Consider the following 15185-nt stretch of genomic DNA (forward strand, 5'->3'; position numbering starts at 1 on the left):
GAGAGTGGGCCCCGCCGCTTCCCGGCTTGGGACCCCGGGGCAGAGCTCAGATGGCCGGAGCCGGCTGCCCCATCCACCTGGTGCCTGTCTACCATCCAGCAACCTTGCAGCTCTGGCAGCCTGGTGACCGCCTCTCCCCCCGCCCCGACCACCAGGCCTGGATGTGGTCTCTGCCCGCCCTGGGCTCTGCTCTTGGCTGCGTGAGCCGTGGGGACAGGTTGTAGGGCCCCCAGCTCTCCTTGGAGGCAGTCTTGGCCTCCGCCTCCCCTGAGGAGACCCCCCCGCCCGGGCACCCCTGCCCTCCCCGTGCTCTGCTGCCCCTCCCCCACCATCTCCTGCAGCCTGAGGGCGGAGCACTCCCAAGTAGCCAGCAGGTGGGGGTGGGGGCCTCCAGGAGCCCAGGCTGCACTGAGGTCCACGCGCGCCCTGCCCTCCTTCCTGGTGAGCCGGCTGTTGGGGACCACGTATCTGGAGGGTTTCACAGTGGGCTACTTCCTATGGCGCCGGGGGCGGAGGCCCGGAGGGTGAGGTGAACGGGCCCCCTGGGCACTGCTGCAGGGTCAGCCTTGCCCACGGGCTGCGCTCCCCCCGCCCCGCCAGTGTCCCCTTCAGGCTCAAGCCTGCGCTCAGGGCCAGGGACCGGGTCTGGTCCGCAGGGCCTCCGCCTCCCCAGATGCTGGAGGGACGTGATAAGAAAGCACACGTTCCCGCCCCCACGTGCCGGGTCCTGGATGCAATAGGGGACTTCACCCGAACCACCTCGCCCTCTGCCGGGTGTCCTGGCCCCACGTGTGGCCTTGGGCACTAGCGACCTGGACAGATGGTGTCCGCTCCTCAGGGTCCCTGGGGCTGAACCGAGCCAGGCAGACTGTGCCCTTGACTTTGTTGTCACTTAGCACCGTTTTTATGCCGCATCCTGTCAGGTCCTCCTTCATGCAGCCTAGCGCTCTCTTGGCTCAGATGTAAGCAGCTTTGCTGCTGTCCAAACAGAGCCAATCCCGTTTGGGTTTTGGGGATTGGAGGTGGGCAGCGCTGGCCAGCATACCACCCGGGAGGAGGCCGGCCTGGGTCTTCTGGAGTCGCTTCCCTGCCAGGAGACCAGCGCACCCCTCTCCTGAAGGGCCAGCAGGACGCAGGGTGGACAGGGCAGGCCCCTCAGCCTGACACGCCGCCCTGGGCTCTGCCCCCCTGCCCCAGCCCGGCTGCCCTCACCTGGGTCAGGCTCCAAGCAGGCCCCTCAAGGGCTTGCTTGCTGGGCTGTCCACCCCCAGCAGAAACCGCAGAACCAACCAGAGCACACAGAGCCCGCGGGCGACAGATTCAATTTGACTCCGCAAATATTGACTGCTGTCTAATCCGCTGCCCCTGTTGCCAGCTTCCTTCTCTGCGGTGCCGGGTGCGGCAGCCGAATCAACAAGCTTAATCCAGGCCCCGTCGAGGTGGCAGTGTCTCTGGGTCACGGTGAGGGGCTGAGGTTGGGTGAGGGGGCTGGAGCTGGGGCCTGACTCTCACTCTGAGTTGGAGCCCCACAGCCGTGCCTGGGGAGGCAGGGGCTCAGGCTGGGCAGGGTGGGCAGGGGGCTCCGCCCGGCTTTCTGTCCAGGACCTGGATGCTCTGTGTGGTGTCCAGGCCTGGGCCAGAGGGGAGGGTGTCAGGGAGGGGCACCCTCCTGCTTCTCAGGCCCCCACTCTCCCAGCTGAGGCTGGGGTGGGTGGGTGGAGGGATCCCTGCTGGAGGGAGGCTGTGAGCCTGGACCCCTGTGTGAGGGGCGACTGAGGCCAGCACAGCCTGGCCACCTGTGTCTTCCGGGCACCAGGAAATTCATCAGCAATGGAACTGATGGATTAAAGTGGAACCAGGAGAATTGGTTTTTTCCCCCCTGGGCACTTAAATGCTGCTCTCCATCAGCCGATCATCTCCTGGGCTGGGCGGCCCCGGGGACCGAGAGGGGCTGGCTTCAGCCCTGTGGCTGTGTGACACCCCCCTCCTCTGGCTGGGCGAGGAGGCTGGGCCGGTCCCAGCCCAGTGTGGTGGCCATGCTTTTGTGACGGGTGTGTGCGGCGGGGGACTCTGCGCCTGCTCACGCACCGACTCACGCGTGTGACTGGCCCTGCGGCAGGGGGTGGCGGTTTTCACAGGTGCACGGCCGCGGGGCCAACAGTCCAGGCCGGATGTGCGGGGTCCCAGCATGTGCCCTTGGCTGGCTCAGGACCCATGTCCTCCTCTCTGCGGAGTCCACGGCTCCCGCCCACCGCCTGCCCTCTGCGGCAGGGGGCCCTGCATGGATCCATTTAGGTTGGCTCCCACTTTGCGCCTGTCTCTGGGCCTGAGCATGCGGCTGTGGCCCTGTGGGCCCTTCAGGCAGCCCTGGGCAGCACGGCTCCCAGGCCAGGGCTCAGGATGGGCCCTGAGTGGCCAGGATGTTGTCACCACTGTGCCCAACCTCACTGATGGGCTGACGGGTGGATGAGCCAGGGCCAGGCGTGACCTCAGCGGGCTGAGCTCAGGGTCCGTCCGGGGGGCAGGTGCTCCAGGGCCCTGTGGCCTGGGGGCTGCTGGGTGGTGTCGGCAGCATTGACCTTGGGGTCTCTGAGGCTTGAACTCATCACAGACACCCCCTCAAGCACTGCCCCCCAAGGAAAGCCCTGCTGAGGTGACCCAGCTGTCCGGGGTGATGGGTGCCTATTGGGCGTGCTCAGCTGTGGTTTGGCAAGCCGACCAGCAGAGCAAACGTAGGAGAGTGATGAAGCACGGAAGCCCTCTGACTCCCGATTAACATCCAGGCTGCTGTCCCCCCTGAGTGAGAAAACACCCACCCACCTAGCAGTCTCCGGCAGCCCCTCCCTGCTGTCCTCAGGGGGACCCAGAGGACCACGGCCCCCGACGTTCCCCATGGGCCCCATGGGTCACAAGGAAGGCAGTGGGCACCCTGAGGCCAGGCCTTTTGGGACAGGGCACCAAGGACAACAGCCCACTGCCTACCTGAGCTGGTGTGCAGGACGGACGGATGGATGGATGGATGCACGTGCAGGTGGGCAGCTGTGGGGGCCCCAGACCCGGATCAGACCCAGTGCCAGTCTACAAACCTGTTTGCTTGTCTCTGAGGGCTCGGGGGCGGCCGAGGTGTGGATGGGGTGAGAGGTGGTCAGAAGCGCAGGCCTGGGCAGGGCTGCCCTCAGGTCACCAGCTGACTGTCTGTGACCAGGGGAGGGTATGGAGCGGGCCCTGGCCCGAGCAGACACCTCTGCACGCTCCCGGATGGGCCCCTGAAGTTCAGGTTCCTGAGTGTTCCCTGCGGGCGCAGCCGACCTCAGGGCCTTGCCAGAGACAGCCAAGCCCAGCATGGCCCCCAGCCTCCCTGCCTCTGGCCCGGCGCCCTGCCCGGAGCCTGGAGGGGCTGGTGGCCCCTGCCCAAAGGGAGGCCCACCAGGTCCATCGCTCCGTCACAGCGCCCAGCTGCTAGGGGCTCCTAGGGCTCTCCCTCACTGTCAGGGTTTTGTCAGACTGGCTGGAAAGGTACAGAAGCCTTCACAGCCCCGACAAGGACCCCTGGGCAGGGCCAGCCTTATCCCCAGACTGCCGGCGAGGGGCCTGCTGCTCCCCGACTGTGCCTCCCGAGCAGGGGCTCTGTGGACAGCTCCCACCCACCTCATCTGCTCCCAGCGCTGGGTCCTGCAGGTAGGTTGTGACCCCTGCCTGTCTCCTCCCAGCCCCAGGCACCCCCGGATCAGGTGTCTCCAGGCCTTGGGGGTCTCGGGGCCAAGATCTGAGGGGGATGGGCCCTGTCCTGTCTGTGGCCTCCTCCTGACCTCTGAACCTCAGCATCCCCATGGCCTGAGTCCCAGGAGTGGGCTCCAGAAGCTGGCTGAGCCCACGGGACAGGCGGCCGAGCCCCTGGGCTGTCTTGAGGCTGGAATGCCTGGCTCGCGGCCCTGGGTGGTGACGTGCCCAGAGGCCAGTGGCCTTCAGATGGGCAGTCCTCACCAGCCTGGAGCTAGGCACGGGTTGCAGGGTATGTGGGACACAGCGCCCCCTCCACTAGGTCTCATGAAAACTGGTGCCTTATGTGGAAAGGCCCCAAAAGGGCGGGCCTGCTGTGAGCCCCTGCCCACACACCACAGAAAGCAGATGGAGGCCCTCCACAGCCGGCCCCCCAAGGACACAGCCCAGGGCCTGCAGCCCACTGTCTGCAGAGCAAGCAGTGAACCTGGAGGGGGTGGGAGCAGCCCGCTGGCGGGGAGTTTCGCACACAAAACACGGCTCCGCCAGCTTGCAGGAGCTCACTGGCACTGGCTCAGCCGTCAGGGAGCTCAGAGCTGCTGAGTCAGGAGACGAGCTCGTGGGGGGTCGACACGGAGGACCCTGGCCAGGAGAGGGGTGACTCCACCCCAGGGCTGTGCTACCGGTGGGGGCCCCAGGGTGCCCTGGGCCAGCCCGACCGTGGCCGGGGTACTCAGGCCCAGGTCCTGTGTGCTTGGCTTGTGTATTTCCTCTGAGGCCCCCAGCTCTTGGACACCCTGGCCAGCTTCCAGCCTGCCCTGGGCCCTAGACGCCATGGCTAAGGCCTGTCCCACCGGGTAGCAGGACTGGACTGGGGATGCCGTGCTTCTGGGGCTGGGGGGGTGGGGAGCGCCCCCCCCCCCGGCTTGGATGACCCCCACCCCTCCGTGCCAGCATGCCCACTTCCATCACAACTATTCCAGCAGCTCCAGGCAGGCGTGGAAAGCCCGGCACTGGCTCTGTTGGCGTTTTTGGGAAACAGCTGCTTGAGGTGGGGCTGTCTGGCTGGGGGTGGGGGGCTCAGCCTTGTCCCTGCAACCCCCCCTGACCAGGGGCTCTTGGCTCCCCAGGCTGCCTTCCTGCCTGGCACACCCCTGGCCACTGCCACCCTTCTTGGTGAGAGATTTTGCAGTGGAGGCTCCTTGCCCGCCAGCTTGTATTTCACGTAGGGGATGTTTCCATTTTTATAGCAGATCCAAGCGCGGCCCCCGAGGGAGCTGCTGCCGCCTGCATCAGGGGCTGGGGGTGCCGCAGACCGCTCTGCCAGCCTCGGCCCTAATTGCTGTCACTCAGGGAGCCTGCTCCAGCCTGGGGGTGTGCATAGTGACTGACGGCTGGGGCCAGTGGACGGGGCCTGGGGCCATCATGGGCCCCAGGGGACGCAGGGCAGGGCCTCTGCTTGTGGGACGGGCATCTGGTGGGTACCTGATGACTGGGCTGGGAGCTGGGCTGGACCCCTGGCCCCGCAGAGGCCTCCCTGGTCTGGCTCAAGCTCCTGTACCCCGTCCTTGGGTTGTAGCCGCCCTGCCATTGTCACTCCCAGACTCTATCTTGTGGCCAGGTGTTGCTGGTAGCCTCCGGCCGCATCCCCAGATGGGGAGACATGGGCCGCCCCCTGTCACCTTCCAACCTTGCTTGGGGCTGGTCTCCCAGGATGCAAGACTGCCCGAGCACGAGCATCCTTGGGAAGACCCAGGAGTTTGATGTCCAAGGCCCTCACTGGCTGGAGTGCTTGCCTCTCTGTTTCTGAGACTAGGTGGATGAGGGCTGGAAGCAGAGCTCTCAGTGATTCCCAAGTCAGGCGATGATATCTCAGGAGGTAGAGAGTGACTCAGCCTCACCCTCCCCAGAGCTGTGTGCCTGGGCACACAGGGCACTACTGGGCTCATCAGACCGCTGTCTGGGTCACTGCTGACCCTGCAGCCCCGGGGTACCGCCAGCACCAGCGAGGATGGGCTGGGAGCCCAGCCAAGGCGGCATGGAGGAGGCTGGGCCCCAGCACGCGGGGCGGGTGTTAGGCTGTGCTCCACCCTGCCCGTGGATGCCGTCTGGACACATCCCCAGGCTCCAGACAAGGAGGACAGGGTAGCCTGAGGCTTGGGGCGGGTGGCCTGGCAGGAGGAGGCATGTCCAGCCTGGACCCTGCGATGCCCATCTTCTTGCATGCCTTGCAGTGACCCAGGGCACCTGGCTGTCCTTGGTGGTGTGGATCTGAGCCTGGGGGGAGCTGGGCGCCAACCCCACCTCCCACGCAACTGGGCCCTCTGGGGCTCTTGGTCCCCTGGCCTCAGTAGCCCCCTGTCCTCCACTCCCTGGGACCCTGCTGGGGTGATGTGTGCCGTTGCTGGGTTCCTTCACAGACCCCCTCGTCTCCCTGGGGAGGGAGCCTGCTCTGAGAGCCGTGTCCCCTCTGAGGCTCCACAGCAGGTCCTAGCTCCTCGGTCAAGACCTGTGTCCCTGGAGCCTCAGTTTCCCTCCCTGGATGGGGCAGCATTTCTGCCCTCTGCAGGCTTCCAGCTGCTGCCTGTCCTGCGTCGCCACGCCCAGCAGGCTGAATGCCCATCTAGGGGTTGGGGACCTGCTTCCCTGGTGGGCAAGGCTGCTGTCCTCCAAGCTGGGGCTTCTATCACATGCTGGACTTGCCTGTCCTTCCCTCAGTGACCGGTCCGTAGTGCGAGGGCCTCCGGGGGCCCAGCTGTGTCTGCCCGCACCTGTCGCCTCCTGCCTGGGCCTGGCCTGGCCTCTGTGCCCCTGCCCAGCTGGGCCCTACCCCCAGGGGCAGGAGTCTCTGAGGCACCTCGGGCCTGGTGGGGGGATCCCGAGCCTGGGAGCAGCGGCATCTGGAAGTGGACCTGGCCTGTGTCCAGTGAAGCCAGGGCCCTGAGGTCTGAGCACCGCTGGACAGACTTAAGGGCCGCCCCAGAGGTAGGAGACCCGAGGACACGCCCAGGTCCCCGAGTTCCAACTGGCAGCCTGGCCTCCTGGTGGCCTCCCTGAGCTGTGCCCTCTGTGCTGCTGGGGCCCCCTCCCTCTCCCGCTCCCCTTCCCCCCCCTCTCCCCCTGTCTTGCCCCTCCCCCCGGCAGGGACTGACCACAGAAAGCCCGGCTTCCAGTGGTCCCCTGGCTGGGCAAGCTGTACCTGCAGGAGGTGCCTGTCCCCAGCATCTCTTCCATCCTAGCTCTGGTCCAACCCTGCCCGTCCTGGACCCCAGGCTCTGGGGGTCCCCCACTTCCTAATCTCAGCTCCCTAGGGCTTTGGGCAGAGCCCCCTGCTGTTCAACACACTCCCACCCAGTGGACTGAAATGACGGGAATGCATCCACCTGATCCAACCCACCCCCCCAGTACCCAGGGCCCCATGACCCTCAGTACCCAGGGCCCCGTGATCCCTAGTGCCAGGGCCCTGTGACCCCCCAGTGCCCAGGGTCCCGTGACCCCCAGTACCCCGTGACCCTCAGTGCCCTGTGACCCCCAGTACCCAGGGCTGTCCTCCCACCCCCAGTGCCCAGGGTCCTGTGCCCACTGTATGCCCCATCCTGGGGAGCAGTTGTCCCTGGGGGCCCCCACCTGAGGGGAGGCTGTCCCAGAGGGATGGGGTCCCCACACCCTTGCCCACCCCTGCAGATGACACCCCCTCTATGGCCCTGACACGTTTCGGCGGGTTGTCTGTTTTAAATGTAGGTCTTGTTACTAATATTACTCAGGTATTATTACTCACCGACTCAATGGACATGAATCTGAGCAAACTCCGGAGATGGTGAAGGACAGGGAGGCCTGGCATGCTGCAGTCCGTGGGACTTGGACATGGCCGAGCGACTGAACGGCAGCGACAGCAAAGCCAACAGGTCAGGAGACCGACGTCGCTTGGAAGAGGGCTGTTCCTCCAGGATCCCAAGAGGAGGGGCCGCGCGGGGAAACTGCAGTAGGAGCCTCTGTTGTTACTCCTGCTGGCAGGACAGGAGGCCGGAAGAGCAGCCTTGGGATGCTGGGGTATCCCTGCTTGTCTGGCCCCTGCCCTGGGTGACCAGGGATGGGGGACGTGGCCTGCAGTATGGGAAACCCGGGGTGGGGCTCTGGATTGGCTGGTTTGTGGATGAAATTTTGGGATCTGGCTAGCTCAGGGCGGGGGACAGTTGCTCCAGGGTCAGTGAGGAGCGTGACAAAGCATCAGAATGCAGAAAATAGAAGGCACAGGGAGCCCTGGGTCACGGGGTGCTGACCGCTGCCCCTCACCTGCCAGGACCCCAGCACGACTGCTCCCTGACAGGACCGTGTAGGGCCATTCCCCGCCGGGGCGCCCACCTTCCAGCAGCCACGGGGGAACCGGCGCCGGCCCACCTGGACCTCCGTCCTACAGCCGCGGTGACCCGTGTGCAGAGACAGAGGTTGTGTAACTGGGACATCCTCAGCAGGTAATCCTGCGCCTCAACCTAGAATGGAGTCCAGACTATTTTTATGAATTTTAAACGCGTTAACGGCACATAGACTTACAAGGCGGAGGCGTTTCTAGAGGGAAGACGGCCTTTTTATCTTCAATGTGGTAAAGTGTGTTAGTCACTCAGTCGTGTCCGACTCTTTGAGATCCTCTGGACTGCAGCCCACCAGGCTCTCTGTCCATGGAATCCTCCAAGGGAGAACACTGGGGTGGGTAGTCCTGCCCTCCTCCTGGGGATCTTCCCGACCCAGGGGTTGAACCTGGGTCCCCTGCACTGCAGGTAGATTCTTTGCTGTCTGAGCCACCCGGGGAGCCCCCTAATGTGGTCAGATGTAACACGAAGCTTGCCATTTGAACCGTTTTCAGGTGTGTGGCTCAGCAGCGCTGACGCTCAGGCCCTCCTGCAGCCATCAGCAGTCATCTCCAAACCCTGTGCCCGTTACATATGCTGCCCCGCCGCAGCCTGGCAAGCCTGCTTCCTGCCTCTGTGACTCTGACGGCCCCAGGGACCTCGTGTGACTGGAGCCACGCCGCCTCGCTCTGTCCGTGTCTGGCTTGTGTCTGCTGCGTGCCTTTTGCCACCTGGCACCTGGACTTTCAGTGTCCTGCAGCAAATGGTGGGCGGGTGTCTTGCTCTTAATTTCGAGGGCTTGAGTCTCAGTTTTTAAACATGAGACGGCCTCTCTGGTTCTGCAAGGATTGGGCACTTGTGAGGAAGGGGTTCCTGCGACCTCCTGTGGAGCAAGCTGTGGACGGCGCCTAGACGGAGCCTAAGCCCCAGGGGCCCACAGCCCCACAGCCCATTCCTGGAGCCAACAGGACTGCCACATGGAGTCCCGCGGGCCTGGAGCCCAGGTTCTGCTGTGAAACCCCCAGGCCCAGGGATGTCTTCCAGAACGGCTGGACTCCAGGTGGCCCTAGGACCGAGTGCCCAGGCCCCTGGGGCCGTGCCCCCTCCTTGGTGAACCTTCCCGACAGACAGGTCCCCGTGCCAAACCCCAGGCCCCAGTACTGTCGGGCTTGTACCCCCCGACCGCGTGAACCCAACTGTGCTTCAGGGTGAGAGAGCAGAAAGGGTGGACCCAACTGTGTTTCAGGGTGAGAGACCCCACGGAAGCGTCTGACAGGGGGTGCGTTCTGCTCCTCAGCCCAGTCTGTATCCCCACTCCAGCCCGGTGGAGGTCAGGTGGCCCCTCCCTCACCCTGACACTGTGAAGTGACCATGCACGCCCCCTCCCCCACTGCTGACTGCTGTGGGCTCTCTGGGGCCCATGTCTCCTTGGGGCCACAGGTGTTAGTCCTGCTTCTTCGTCTGCTGCCTGCTCAAGTGGGGGGCCTGCAGGGGTGGTGCAGCCTCCTGTTTGCCTGTCAGGGACCGGGCCGGGAGCCTGGACTCTGGCTGAGCCCTTGGCTGGCAACGTGGGGCCAGCCTGCCCCTCCTACAGCCAGCTCAGGGCGTGTTCTGTAGACGGCAAGCTTTTTTGAGTGTTTGGGGCGCCCTGGTGTGACTTTGGCATGTGCTGGTGATGACCGCAGGGCGTGTGGAAATGATAGGCTTTACAAATGGGAATATGCTGAAATACTCCATTATGGAGATTTATGCCGGTCCTTAAATATTGGAGATTAATTTTTTGGAAACATGTATAAAGCTAAGAGATTTATACCTAAAAAAATACCATACACTGTGACAGGGAGGGATTAGAGTCAATTTATTCGTGTATTAGTCAAAAACTCAATTTCATATATTGTGCAGAAAAATTAAACACTTTCTGCATTTTATTACAAATTATGTATTCTCCATATATGGAGATAAATAATTGATAGGGTTACAGATACTTAATCTAGAAAATATTTATTAGGAGCAGAAGACTCATTTTTCATGTGTTTTCTCGAGGACAATATCGCACACTCTAAAAAATTAATGACCATGTTTTGTAAGAAGAAAAATGTCTACACCCCAACTGTTTTGTTCAGCATTGCACTCTAGCCACGGGCGGTGGGACGGAGGTGTGCGGGCCGTGACGTCCACCCCTGACCCATCTGTGGGCGTGCGGGGCAACATGGCCCTGGTCCAGCAGAGCCTCAGGTAGGGGGAGGAGCTTTCGGAGGCTGTTCTACTGATTGCATGCTCCCTGGCTTGTAGTTGAAAAAATCGTTGTCTCATAGTGGCATTTGAAGATGGACTCCCAGAGCCCAGAAATCATTGCCCGCTGACTCTCCGCTCATCGAGCTGATGGTCCAGGCTGCCAGCTCCGTGGAGGGAGTGGGGGCGCACGTCCCCAAGGCCCGCCGGGCCCGCCCGGCACATGCTGTTATGCCAGGGGCACCCTGCTTGCACCTGGAACTCTGCGAGGCCACCTGGCCCCGGGCTCCACCCACCCATCGCCTCAGCCCAGGCCTGTGGGGGGGTGATGACAGAGGACCCAGGGTGGGTGGCGCACTCCAGGAAGGGTGCACCCTAGCCCATGCCCTCTGCACTCCACCCCACTGTGTGCTCAGCAGGCTGGGCGGCAGGGTGGGGGCTGACAGGCCTCTGTTAGGCCACCCCAGGGAGCCTAGAGTGGAATAAGTAACTATTAAATAGTGCTTATGAAAGAATAAATTTGGTATCTAACGGAAGTGTTGTTTCTATACATAGAAGAAAAAAGATTTAAAATAAAAACCAAAACAGTTTCAAAGGCGCCGTGGTATTAATTATTCATTTCTTGGTAATGAAAACATGCGTTTGCAGGCGACATGCCCTCCATGGGGTCTTGGGGCTCCCTGATAAGCCTGGCCTGAGGGCTGGGGCAGGGGGCCTGAGCCTCGGTGTCCCCTTGCGTAAATGGGGGACCAGGTACCCCCTCAAGGCTTCTTAGTGAGCACCTGCTGTGTGCCAGGCAGGCCACTCAAGTACTCCGGACCCAGCAGGGGTTAAGAGGGATGGCCTGGCCTGGAGGAGTGACCGGCGGGCACTGGTTGCCAGGACCCCCACCCCTCTAGAGCCCGGCCAGGGGAGTGGGGTGAGGCCTGACCTGGGGCGGGAGGGAAAGGGGATGGAGGCTGGATGACTCAGGCCCCACGACAGCTGGGTGCACGGCCCACTGCGCCAGCCAGGCCGGACCACCGGGCCTTGGCTCTCGAGGGAGAGGCCGACCTCACTGACACACAGCCCAAGGCCCGTCCTTGCCCGGCAAGGCCCAGGGGCCGTGGCTGCACGCCCATGCTGCAGGCCGGCCTGTCAGATTCCACCTCATGGGCTTCAAGCCTGCAGATGTTTGCCCAGGAGGGGGCGTTACATCTGCGCCTCCCTGGGCAGCCTCAGACTCTGTTTGTCTCCTGCTTCTGTGTCCAGGGCTTGACCCTGTATCAGTCAGATGGACACCACATGCTGACATAACAAACAGCTCTAACCATAAAGCAACAGAAGAGGGTTCCTGCTCACATGAAACCTGCTGTTGCTGGGCGACCCGGGTCAAAATCATCTGCCCACCCAGGCTGATGGGCAGCCGCCAGCTGGGACCTCTCTGGACCCTGGCTGAGGGCGAGAGGGAGCCCCTGGCCTGGCGCCCAGCTCCACGTGCCCAGCCACTCTGTCCACAGGCCATTGGCCAGGACTGCCCACAGCCACTGCGTCAGAAGGACCGGACTCTTGGGCGGGAAAGGTACTGATGGGAATGCTTGGTGAGCGTGATTTTGCCCTGCAGAGGCCGCACCGCACATCCTGCCCCCCAGGGCAGTGGGTGGACCCAGGAGGCCCTGGGCGCCCTGCAGCGGGCAGCAGGCACCACAGCCTGGATCAGAGCTGAACCCAGAGCCCTCCACAGGGCCCCTGGGTGTGGGGCCCAGAGCGCAGGTTCTGGCCCCCACCTGGGGCCAGAGGACCCCTGGGGATTTGTCCTTTTATCCTATTCATTCATTCATTCACTCATGCATTCATTCATTCACTCGCTCATTCATTCACTCACTCATTCATTCATTCACTCCATTCATTCACTCGCTCACTCATTCATTCATTTACTCATGCACTCACTCACTCATTCATTTGTTCATTTACTCATGCATTCATTCACTCATTCATTCACTCACTCATGGACTCACTCATTCAATTCATTCACAAACACTACTGAGCCCCAACACCATGCAGCCTGACCTCACACCTGGCAGGTAGGTCCCCTGGGGGGGCTCAGGATGCCAATCCTGCTGGCCGCCTCTCCAGGCTGAAGGGTCCGGGGGCCAGAGGAGCACTTTGAGCAGCACTGATAGCCTCGGGTGGTGCAGGTGATATCCACGGTGACAGCTCGCTGTGGGGATGAGCTGTGCCCTCGGGTGGGCAGCAGTGGGGGGGGGGCACCCAGCAGCGGCCTTTGAAGCTCTGCCAGTGCTGGAGTGGGCGGGGGCAGGGCTGGGGAAAGGAGGCTGCCAGGGCCCATCCCAGCGCCCCCGTTGTGGGGCAGCCGTGGCGTGGTGCCTGTGACCTGCTGTCCACTTGCGATGGCCTGACCCCAGGGTTCCCCAAGGGCCAGTGGAGCCTGGTGGGACCTGGCCCTGGGATGGCCCAGGTCAGCCTCAGGAGGCATGAGGGTGCAGGCCCAGCCTGTGAACGGTGAGGGTGGGCAGCCTGGCCTGCCCCCCGTTCGCCTCCCCGCCCCCACAGCAGGTCTGACCTCGCTGGAAGCATCGCTCAGCCCAGTATGGATTTCCTGTCTTCACTGAGGCTGTGGTGCTGCGAGCAGGTGCTGAGTACATGGCCAGCCCGAGGATGTTTTTCGGTCGCAGAGGGCGGGCGAGTGGGCTGAGCTGCTGTTCTGCCCGTGGCTCCGAGATGGCCTCCCCCTTCACAGACCCCTCCCCGGCCAGCACCCTCTGCCCAGCCCAGGGCACCACCCCAGGGCCCTTTCTAGAGCTGGGTGATGAGGGCACAAGCCTCCTGTGGGGGACCGTGTGTTGGCGGCCAACCTGGAGAGGGGTCACCAGCTGGCTGGCATTTCACGGCCGGGCCCTGGAGGAGCGCTCCGTGCGCCTGAAGGCCAGGGTGCCGCGCAGGGTCTGGGGGGAAGGGGAGCTCCAGCCGAGACCGAGGCCAGTTCCCTCCCAGGCGGGCCAACCCCGCGACCTCACGGGCACACAGGCGTGCCTCTCATGGGGCGTGTTCACTGACACACACAAACTGGCTGTGAACCCTGAGCGGGGTCCGCAGAAGCCATGGGCTTGTGTCAGGGCTGTGATAGTGATCACCAGCCCCCGACAGCTGCTCCCCTGCCCGGAGCCTCTGGGTAGGCACTGCCCCTGGTGCGACCCCAGCTCACAGTGTCCCGGGGCGTGGGCCTAGTGGTGTGGTCCCCAAGACAGGGCCTGCTTAGAGACCCCAGCACCATGATGGTGGGTGGGGTGCAGGTGTGGGGCACAGGTGAGTGGGGTGCAGGTAGGGTGCAGGTGGAGGGGAGGAGGGGACGCTCCCGACAGTGACTGTGTCCCTGCAGCAGGTGGAGAATCGGGCTCCTGCGGGTCTCAGGAAGCAGCTCAGGCCAGACAGGCTCACCCAGAATCCAGGCTGGCTGAGCCGCCTCGCTGTCAGGGGCGGGACTAGGGTGCAAGCTGGAGCAGGGTGTGGAATTCCCAGGGCCCTGAGCCCCAAGCTGCACAGAGAAGAATAACGGCTCTGCTGTTAAAACAATTTATTTTGCTCTCCAAGAAACTAACAGCTGTTTACAGTCAGCGTGTCTGAGCAGCTCCCTGGGGTGTCCATTTTGCGGATCCAGCCTCCCTGTGGCTCCTCGTGTGAGGACGGGCCCTGCGGGGCCCCAGGCTCAGAATGGACGGAGGATGCCGTCCGGGCTGGCCACCCTGAGGCATCTCAGAGCCCCTGGGTCCATGTCCCATAGGAGCCCCCTAGGCCTCATCCTGGGGAGGCGGGGAGGCCCCCCGGGGCCATGGGCTGTGAGCACAGGCCAGACAAGGGGAGAGCTTTTGCCCAGAGGGCGTGCATTGGCTGTGCAAGGCCTGGAGCCCACGTGGGCCACACCCAAGCTCGCTCAGCTCCACAGACCTGTACCCGCCTCCCTCAGCTGCGTGGACACAGGGCAGGCGTTCAGAACACACTCACTGGGTTTGGAGCATGGCCGTGGTGGGCCATGGACCTCTGAGAAGAGGACTGTGCGCACACACTTGGGGTCTCCTGCTGCCCCAGGGCCACTCCCCCCACTCCTGTTCTGGGCCCATCTCCAGAGAAGCCCCAAGTCCTCGGGAGGCTCCAGCCGTGGACGCTGGAGGCTGGTGGGCCTCCCGGCTCAGGTCCCCTCCACCATGCCCCGTGGTCACTGCAGCGCCTGCCCTTGGGGGCAGCAGCTTGTAGTGTTAACGCCCGGCCAACTGGGGTCAGGCTACCAGGGGGCCCCCCGCCCCTCACCACGGCCCAGGGCTGAGCACCACTGAGGGTCCAGACCCCATGGCACCCGGCGGACTGGGGGGCTGAGCCCAGGGTCGCACGGTTAGGCCTGGGCAGCCCATTTTCCAGGGGTGGCCAAGGGCCGCGGGGTGACAGATGGGGCCTTAGGATGGACGAAAAGAGCCCCAGACGCACAACACGTCGAGGGGCTCCTCGCAGACCCAGCCTATGCCGCGAGGTCCCTGGAGAGCATCCTCTGCTGAGTAGAGGAACCTGGGCCGGGGGCCCTTTGGGCACTCCCCGAGGAGGTCTCCCTATCACCCCACTTCACAGAAGGGAAAAACGAGGCCCGGTCTGGTGGGGCGGCCCCTGGATCTGCAGCCTGTCAGCCCCTCCCCACCCCAGCCACCTCCCTGCCACTGTGCTCCCTCTGGACGGAGCACCTGGGTTCTCATGTCTTGCCACCTCACGATGATAACTGTCCACGCCGGCTTGGCCCAGTGGCCTGAGTTGGGGAGGTCGGGGCAGCTCCCCCAGCCCCAGGCTGCCCCCCACCCTGGGGCCCGTGCCCCTCCAGTGCCCAAGGACCAGGAGCTATTTGGG

This window comes from Odocoileus virginianus, chromosome 12 (genome assembly GCF_023699985.2).
Source record: "Odocoileus virginianus isolate 20LAN1187 ecotype Illinois chromosome 12, Ovbor_1.2, whole genome shotgun sequence".
Taxonomy (NCBI): domain Eukaryota; kingdom Metazoa; phylum Chordata; class Mammalia; order Artiodactyla; family Cervidae; genus Odocoileus; species Odocoileus virginianus.